The sequence below is a fragment of the Mus pahari genome, chromosome 6 (genome assembly GCF_900095145.1).
Source record: "Mus pahari chromosome 6, PAHARI_EIJ_v1.1, whole genome shotgun sequence".
Classification (NCBI taxonomy): domain Eukaryota; kingdom Metazoa; phylum Chordata; class Mammalia; order Rodentia; family Muridae; genus Mus; species Mus pahari.
The window spans coordinates 60421498-60431486 of record NC_034595.1 but is presented as its reverse complement, the minus strand read 5'-3'; the positions used below and the strand labels follow the sequence as shown (position 1 = coordinate 60431486).

The 9989-nt window shown below is 39.1% G+C and overlaps 1 long non-coding RNA gene across 2 annotated transcripts; it reads left to right on the top strand.

Moving 5' to 3' along the window:
• The first annotated feature begins 3076 nt into the window (after positions 1-3076).
• LOC115064260 lies at positions 3077-7793 on the top strand. 2 transcript variants are annotated; one of them, XR_003844105.1, is made up of 4 exons: positions 3077-3305; positions 4094-4291; positions 6603-6637; positions 7632-7793. It is a non-coding gene; the product is annotated as an uncharacterized LOC115064260 (long non-coding RNA). The 2 variants fall into 2 exon arrangements; XR_003844104.1 differs by having other exon boundaries at positions 4091-4291.
• Positions 7794-9989: the final 2196 nt, after the last annotated feature.

Genomic DNA, 9989 nt, shown 5'->3' with positions numbered 1-9989 from the left:
CCACATTTTCCTGTGATTTTTTTCACTTCTTTGTAACGTACATCTCATCAGTTTGTAAGAAATGTGTTAAAGTTCATGATAGCATAAGTCTTAACATTATAAGGGAGCACATTGGAAGCCTGGGTAGAGTGCGGTTACAGTGGAGCGATTCCTTTATCTCCTTCCCCTTCCCCCCTCCCAAAGATTTCACTGGCTGGCACCGCTCTTATTAGTATTTTGGCTTCAGAAAAGAATATGAACAGCAATTTTGAAGATCAGACTTGAAATTATTTCAGTATGAATTCCTCGTAAGATCCAGCCACCCCTTTTACTCAAATTTGAGCCAAACAGCTGAAAGGTAGGTTTTAGAAGTAGCAATTTAAAAACAGATAGCAGCTCTATAAAGTCAGTGCTGAAGAGAACGCCCGCCACTGAGGAAGTGCTTCCCTCAGGTTAGGTGACTTTTTAAAATCATAAAATGAAACAATTGCTTAATGTATTTCTTAGGCTTGAACTGCACTGACTTCCTTAGAAATGTCAAAAATGCAAAACTACAAAATGTTTAAGTATTAAAATATAAATATTGGTATTTGTAGTGGGAGACTAAAAAAACTCAGCCAGGAAAAATATATAAATGATATAAAAAGACCATAACTACTTAGGGTCTATAGAGTAAGAAATATAGAAACTTTCACGATACAGAAAAAGCAAGTCCTATATGGGATTTGACTCATTTTCACTTTTTTTTTTTTTAATAAATGAGCGGAAGGTCTTTGGGGGAACATGTTTAGCTTAATAAATTGTTGAAGGAACTAGACATATCTCAGATTTCCAAAAGGATTCCCCCACATCTGGTACTCTTACTGTCATGTTAAAGATAGTCACCAAAGGATTTCAGTGCAGTTACCATTTATAAATTTATAAATGCTGCATTCATCATTTGCCACACAAACAAAGATGTTTTATGTGGAAGTTCCCTCCCCTGCTTCTTAAGCTCTCTGCCTTCAATTCAAAAAGAACAAACTACTTGAAGGTTTATTGGAGGGCATGGCTCTGATGTCTGCCTTTGCAAAGACTGTAGGGCCAAAGGCAAGCGGTTCTTACTGGCTTGTCTTCTAGTGTAATATTAAAGAACCTGGGATCAAAAGCAGAAATAATTTCACTGTGGGTTAAAAATTCACATCCCCCAAACTGAATGTAATAAGTTTTTTACAATTGTACATGAATTAACTTTCAATGGCAGCATGACATTAAACTTCGGAAAATTTTTGAAGGTACAATTGAAATGCTCCAAAAGGAAAATATTTCAATTTAAAAATAGACTCAATATATAAAATAAGTATAGTACTATTACTGAAAGCAATTTCTTAAAACCCTCATTACACATTGCAACGATCAAGTTGGGCAATTTTAAATTTGCAGTTTAGTTGACGGTCTCAGCATTTACTTTATTCCCATGATGTGAAAGTCACCTTTAGAGATTTCAAATACAAAGGCACGAGATGCCCATAAAGCAAAAGAGAAGTGCTGTAATTGCTTTGTTCTCGGGTGGTCTGAGCACAACAGAGGGAGAGGACGCCCTATCTCTTCATCAGTTTAAGATTTGCTAGGCATTAAAACATCTCCACATTACCCTGGCTCCTCGCAGGAAGTAGTTTTGCTAATCTGAGTATTTTAGAAATGAGTTATGTGGTCCCCTCTAGGAAATATGAAAAGCTATCCAATTTCTCAAAAACCTCGACAGTACTCAGCAGATCTCTTGAATAAGCAGAGAAGAGAGTGTGTACTGCCCAGTTTACCGGGGTCTGAATTACAGCGAGTGAGCACAGGTCGGAAGGGAGTCTGAATATATTCAGGTGCCGAGTAAGGATGAAAAAGCTAATTGAATAGAGTGCCCGGATCCCCAGGGGACCCTGCTATATTAAAGATAGAGGTTATAAAGTAGAGATTCGAGCTGAGTTTTCTTCACTGTGCCCTAATCCCACCAGGACACTCAGGTCCAGCCTTTGGACAGTAAACTAAATTCATACTTACACCTGCAAAGGGCGATTTGTGTGTGTGTGTGTGTGTGTGTGTGTGTGTGTGTGTTTTAACAGGGTAGCAGTCCACTCTGGTACCAGAATTACTAACCAAGGTGCCTTTCTTTTCATTTCTCTAGTGAGTCAGGTTTTTTTTTTTTTTTTAATGAATATCATTCATCAAGCAGTGCTGTGATGAGCTCTTGCACACACACACACACACACACACACACAACACACAACACTTTGAGTAACTGACAAATACATTAAAGTTTCCTGAGAAAGCAATCTACTTGGCAATGCTATTTACTTTATCTCGATCATATTGAATATCAGAATTTGAGGTCGGGGGACCTTCAAGTTTTCTGTTGCTCGGAAGTTGCTGTAAGCTTTCACCGGGGTCCAAAAAAAAAACAGTGAAAACGCTCATAGTTCTGGAGCAAGAAAGGGTCATACTTGCAAAAATTCCGGACTGTTCTAAGCTACCTCTGCCAAAAGACAACAGAGGAGAAAGTCTCACGTTAGTGTAGACCGTGCTACCTTTTTACCCGGCAGTTTGATGCAAACCGACCCGCAGTGGGCACTTAGTGAGAGGCAGAAAAACAAAAATCCCCGCCTGAGATGGGGTAAAGCTCTGCCCAGAGCCAACCCCAGCGTCTATGAAGGGAATGCGAACACATCTTTTGTGTCCCAGACTTGGACTAAGTCTGAGTGCAGCAGGGAAGAAGCTGGAGCCGGGCGCTCCTTCTGTGCCCGCAGAAAAAGCCCGGGGGTGGGGGTGGGGGAGCTGCAAAACCGTTAGCTCACTTTTTTTTCCTTCCTCGCAAAGGTCTCTTTCCTCTCCTCTTCCTGTCCAAATATTTCAAATTTCCGCGCCTTAAATAACAGCCTCCTTTTATTTAGCTAGTTTCCTCGGCAGGTTTGGCCACTGGCTGGTCTCTGCCCCTCTATGGACCCGGGATGCCTCTCGCACCTCGGTGCCTCCTGCAGCCCCCACATTACCCTATGCCCTGCGCGCTGCACAGAGCGTGCCCGCGCGAGCCACAGCCTCTGCCCTTCGTTGCCTCGCTTGACCTGGCTGTCCCGGGCACCCGGAGCCACCGAGGCTGCCCCCAGCCCAGTCCGAAGCTGGCCTGTCTCCCAGCCCAGTTTCCCTCCCTGAGCTTTAGGACGCGTCCCACCCGGGGCTTGGAAGCCCACAACCCTGCGGCAGCGAAAAGCAAAGGGCGGGAGGAGAGCTACAAAGGAGGACGGTGGCCGCAGCCAGAGCCAGCCCCCAGCCGTGGGTAACCTTGGAGGCGCCCTCGAGTGAGTGTGAGCGCGGCGATCGTGGCTAGCCAGCGCACCCGGAGGGGCGGGAGGAGGGAGCTGGGAGTTGGGAAGGGGGAACCGCTCCCCCTGAACCCCAGGAGTTGTGGGCGACCACAGCAGTCAGCTCCCCCTGCTGAACCAGGGGGCAGCCCTCCCGCTGGGTAGAGTTGGCCCCGGGGCTGCGGCCGGAGGGCAGTGCGCGAGCTGGGGAGAGCAGGCCGGTGAGTTCCTGGCTGTCCGCGGAGGTGAGCTGGCTGCGCGCTGCAGCCACTCGGTGCCCTACTCTAAAGCTAGCACTCCCTTCCTTCCCTGGCGATGACAGCTGAGGACAGCCGGGGTTCCCAGCCTGGCGTCCAACAGCTAAGGAGACAAATTCTTCTCTGGCTTTTTACCGTCTTGGACTGTTCACAAAACTGCCCCAAGGTTTTGCTTTCCTCCGTAGTATACTAGACATATCCGGAACCGAAAATACACCTTCATTCAAAAGGACCCCAGCCTGAACGGTGACCTTCAGGGCTGGGGTGTGCAGAACACCTAGGAGTATGGTTTTTTTGTGGTTTTATTCCTCCTTTTTTCTTTCTTTCTTTTCTTTTCTTTTTTTTTTTTCAATCTTCATAGGTGCCTCAAAAGAATCCCCCTTTTCTCCCAACCCCCAGATCTGGATATAGACTTGGTAAATTAAGATTCCAGCGAAATATTTTGCCATCTGTGCAGAGACACTGTGTGGACTTTAGGTGTTAGGATGTGGTTTTGGAATTTTTTGTGTTGTCTTTAACTCTCAGCAGACATTAAAATAACAGCTTGGTCTCGGCCAGCAAGTGAGCAAAGGTTATCCCAACTACCACAGCACCTGCAAAAGCACAAGTGGAACTCACACATTTTGCTTCCCATGTTCTAAAATGGATTCTGAGCCATCCAGAGAAATCAGCACATAGAAGGAGGGGAACCTGACAACAGAGGTGTACATATTAAAAATTACACAGGTACTGTACTAAAACTGTCTCGCCTAATCTCTGTGTGTTTCTGTTTCGCTGATCAAATCTAAATTTCAACTTAGGCCTGCTCAATAATTTTATATACAGCATTTTTTCTCTTCCCTCACACTCCATTCCCCACCCTTACCCCCCAAAATAAAACAACCAGCCAAAACCAGCAGCTCTTTAGGGGAGGAAGTAAGAAACCACCAATTTCTATCCAACTATACTTTATGTCTTCTGAGTATTAAGAAGAAATCCTAATTTCAACCAGTTCTAGGGAAGAAATAATTTACCAGAAGCACAACATTTAATTGGTATAATTATGATGATATTGTCTTTTTTACATACAAATAATGGAGTTTCTGTAGTTGCTAAGTAAAAACACAGATTTCTTCCTGAGAATATTTGGACATGGAGGCTTCTGCTCGTAATATTTCACCAGTACAGCAAGTCTCTTAGAAAAATCTGGAACTTTATCTTAACCATTTAGAGAACAGTATCATGTGGGCAGATTTTGTTTCTGTGCCTTTGGTTTTCAAATTAGTTACATAAATAGTGAACGTTCCATATAAAGACAAAATTTCCCAACATCCTTTGATGTTGGATTTTAACTTAGAAATGCAACTAAATTATCAACCATATTAAAATACTGTCTGCTTCCCTGCTCTTGCTCAGTGTAGTGTGTACACTTGCTACACTTGCTGGAAAAGAGGTCTGTTATGAGTTTTAAGTGTGTGCTTTGGAAACACAACTTCCTAAAATTAAAAAAGAAAAAAAAAGAAGCTTTCTGGGCTCCAGGAACAGTTCTACCAGTTGGCATTTCATGATCAGTGGGTGCCAGTGTCTTCTCTCGCAGGTCCAGAACCACCAGACTGCATAATTGGTCTCCTTTTGGAGCCCAAATAATTCCTATTCTATAGCTATCTCCTTAGATAGTTTCACTGAGAAAAATTGATGCCCTCACTGATGTGCATACAGTTAGACACCTTGGACCAATCTTAATGGGCCACTTAAAAATGGCATGCATTTCTTCCTTTGTCAAGGTATGGAACATGTCTGAATAAATATAATCATCTTAAAGAGCTAGAACAATTAATTTGCAGAACAATAGTATTCTTACAGTGTGGTGATGATTCACAGTAAAATAAAAACACTCATGTATTAGGACAAGTGGTCAGATTATTAAATTGAGCAGCATCTGATGATGGTCAGCCACATGCTTTCCTCTGCCTCGGTGTTTGTAAATGAGCAGTTGCGGGCGTTGTGATGCAGTTTTTCTTTGCTTCTGATGTTGTATTCCTCATGAGAGAAGAGCTGATCACCTCAGCGGCTCTTCTTCAATTTAAATAAAACATAATTGGGAAAAGTATTTTTTTAAAAAATCATTTTACTCTACTAGCACCATAATTTTGCTTGTCTGAGCTTTAAAACCCCCTTCCTTCTCTCTTTCATTTTTTTTTTCCTTCTCATTTTGGGCAATGAATAACAACAACAATAAAGAGATAGCATGTAGGTAGAGAGGCCCATGTTTTAAAAAATTCCTCCTTCCTCAGCTGTCTCTTTCCCCATTCCTAAAAATTACTTGAACTTTAAAAATTATACTCAGTGATGCTAAATAGTAGTTGTTAGTCCCACAACTACAAATTTACCCTGGGCCTATGAGTAAAAGCCTCAGTCTGTATTTTCTCAGAAGTAAAGGTAAAAGTAAAGAAGTCTAGACACTAAGTTACAGCAATTATGTATTTATGTCTTGAATATAACTTGGAATGCAAAAAGTACTTAATATTTTACATCTTGGAAGTAATTTGTGGTTTTTCAAAACAATTTAATACATCTTAATTTGGCATATTAAGAAAATGCTGACTATCTTAATAGATAAAAATTTAAGGTGAGGCAAGTGATGTTTCTGTCAATTCAAGATCACCCCAGCCTATATAATGAGACCCTGTCTCAAAAGAGTTAAGTTGTTAATAATTACGGGGAAATATGCAAACAGGGCCTCAGTATCAAGGCCCAGTTGCTTTTAAAAAGAAATTATTCCCGAAGGTAAGTTATGTACTTTACTTGTATGCTTAATGCTTTATACCTACATTTTCTACCATCAAGTATTCTCTATAAGCACACAGTACTGAGCAGACAATTAAAACAATGCTTTTTAGCTGTGTCCTACATGTATATTTTTATGGGTATTGACATTGAGATATTTCTTACCAAAATTTTACATTGGACAGATGGACATTTTGAACAAAAATACCAATTCACTTCAGATTACTATTAAAGATGTCATATAAGCTATATTTTTTTTTCTTCATTGTAGGCGAGCTCATTTTCACTGATGATCCAGAGAAGAGTGTAAGTTAAAATCTTAGAACTGAAAACACTGAACATGTCCTAATTCTGCCTGGTATTATTTAAAATTCTTGTCATGGGGCAAGTATATAACAATCCATTTAACATTTACAGTTAAGAAATTTCAAATGCAAAGCCAGAATCTTGATAATGACAAGAGGACAAATAGACATTTTAAATATTTTAGATAGACATGGCCATAGATTAAATATTAATTACACAAAAGGAGAAGCTTGATAAGGAACCTAAAAGCAACAACAAAGGATGAACAGTAAAACACATTTGTCCAAGAATAAAAACACAAGGCAAAAAACACCAGTGTTTTTATTGCATCACTATAATAAATACAAGCAAAGTTAATTTTCTTATATGGACAGTTTTCCAGTTTCCTATGACATTTCTACTGTTTGCATTTGAATAATGTTTCAAATAAACACTGTTATTACAGTCATATCTATAAATTACATATATGGTTTTTCTTACATATAAAAAGCATATATTCTGTCCCAAGGTAGCAAGAACAGCACCAATCTGAAAGGCTTGTGGATGCAGTTGGCCATCTGGTGTAGACTTAGGGCCTGTTCTGTGTGAGGCCAGCATAAGGCCACATGGGAGAGATCACTGAACTGGCTAAAGGCTGACTAATTTGCTTAAAAGTAATCAAAATGGCTCCGAGCTAGTACAGAGTGTCCACAGTTGTTGAAATATACCATGTATCTACCAGAAAGGCAAAGAGCTGAATACAAAGAGCATCAAAAGGCAAAAAGTATTTTAGTTCAAGTGAGACATAACTAATGGCACAGGGAAAAATATTAAGATGAAAATATAATAGAGAAGTGCATGTAGCACAATATTTGAAATTCTGTTTAAAGGGCTTATTATTTTAACCCATTTTAAATATTGAAAATATATGCTTCTTCAAACATGTGGCTATTATCTGTAAAAATATTAACTCATTAATACTCGATTTTCTTTTTTCTTTTTTCTTGTTTATCAGATTTTATTGAAAGACCTTGTAGCATAATCTAAGGTCAGCAAATGAAGTTTTTGGCTACCAACATAAAAGAATTTTAAAAATCAGTTCCCTGTAGGGAAAATAACGTTTCAAAATAAAAGGATGAAAATAGCACGCATTTTTTTTAAAGCAGAAAATATTATACAGAGGATCAAGGTAATTTTTTAAAATCGTTTCTATCCCAAAGTATATTTTACCATTATTTTGAATTTAAATATATATAATTTAAACAAGAGATAATATCTGTTTATAATGAGGATTTTCTACTTAGCAACAGAATATACTGAAGAAAAATAAGATCAAAGCATTGGGCATAAAAAACAATCTCCAGAATGACAATGACATTAAATCAACTAACAGAAATGTCACCTCTCACAAATTCACAAAATTCATCTACTAATTTGAAGGAAAGGATTTCCAAGAAAAACTATTTAAATCTCCTTCCATTAGATCAAAAGATTCCTGGAAAGCAACATGAATAATCCAGAACCAAAACCCAGTGGTCTGTGTGTAGGTCTCTGACAGCAATTTTTTAAAAATAGATTTCTGAGATTGTTTCAATGTAATTGTGCATATGTTAGCATTTGGAAAAAGTTCTCCATAAAACCTTGGATTATACCGAATTGTGCCATCATTTGCAGACTGGTAAATTATGTGCACATAATAGACATATATGGTGTAGGATAAATATCTTTTCTTTTTTAATCTTAATGTATTCGCGTATTCATTTGGTTTACATTTTAATGAGACAAAAGAAACACATAAGTAAGTTATGAATATTTATTTTGCATCTGCATTTCCTTGTTTAATATTCATAACTCCTTCAAGGCAAGGATTGGTTTGAGCCTCCTTTTTAAAAAAAAAAAAAAAAAAAAAAAAAAACCCATTCTACCAATCAGGAAACTCAGAATTGATAGAAAGTGAGCACTTGTCTGTAGACACAAGCTGGTAACTTAAAAATAGCACAAGGATTCAAACTTGTGTCTTTTTTTCCCTGCCAGATGGAAATATCTTCATCACATTGGCACAAATCAGTCAAGTGGATAATAATCATGTATCATGAACCCTTCAACATGGTCACCTATCAGGCCTATGCTACAGGGACTCTAGGCTTTCTGCATTTGAAAACTGGGAGAAACAACTCCTCCTTTTTCACCTTCTTGTAAAGAGCAGCAACATGTGTGCAAAGATCCTGCCCCTCAGAAGCCTTTAATAAACCACAGCTATTACTAATAAACCACAAGCAACACAAAAACACACTTTTTGTTTGTTTGTTTGTATGCTTTTGTTTTGAGAATTACTTTGTAGGTCAGGTTGGCCTGAACTCATGACAATCCTTTTGCCTCAGTTCCCAAGGTTATAGGGTTATAGGTATGAACCAGCATTGCCAACTAGGAAATCCATTCTTGACCTCAAGAGACTTAAAAACTATTTGGTTAAATAAAGTTTCTATATGGAATGCAAACTGTAGCTGACACAGGTTAAGTGCCTGGTGACGTGTGATTGTACTGACAAAGGGGCCTTACTAGGGGAACTATTGGAAAGGCTGATGATACTGATTGAAATAACCTATCGCTGGATACCTCAAAATAACTGCCTTGAAATCTCTCAGAGTGCCTTTATTTAATAAATACATAGATTATGGAAGTGGCTACATGGAGAGAAATTTTATAACAAAATCATATATAAATAAATACTTTGAAAGACATCTTTCATTGATTTGGACCTCAAAGCCTCAAAGCCAGTATCATAGGTAGCTATGATACTGATCAAACTCGGACTAGAATGAGTTTTATAATCATTACAAAACATGATCCATCAGAGCATAGGAGGGTCAGTGGCTTTAGAGCAAAATGGCTTATAATTACGGCATTCATTGCCCGTCTCACCATGAAATAGCTACTTAGTCCCTCTAACCTTTACTTTCCTTATCTGCAAAATGGGCACAGTACTGTTTACTTTACAGGGCTCTAATCCTTTTGAGCAGTATTCATTAATGTTACCTAAAAGTCTGTTAATAAAGAGGTTTCCTGTAACATCAATCTAGTTATTTTAGTCAGAAAGCAAAGAAAGCCCCACAACTCTAGGTGATCCGAGCATGTATACATGCATGGTGTAGGCCGCCAATCTAAGTGATAGGAGCATGTATACACGCATGGTGTAGGCCGCCAATCTAAGTGATAGGAGCATGTATACATGTGTGGTGTAGGCCGCCAATCTAAGTGATAGGAGCATGTATACATGTGTGGTGTAGGCCGCCAATCTAAGTGATACGAGCATGTATACATGTGTGGTGTAGGCCGCCAATCTAAGTGATAGGAGCATGTATACATGTGTGGT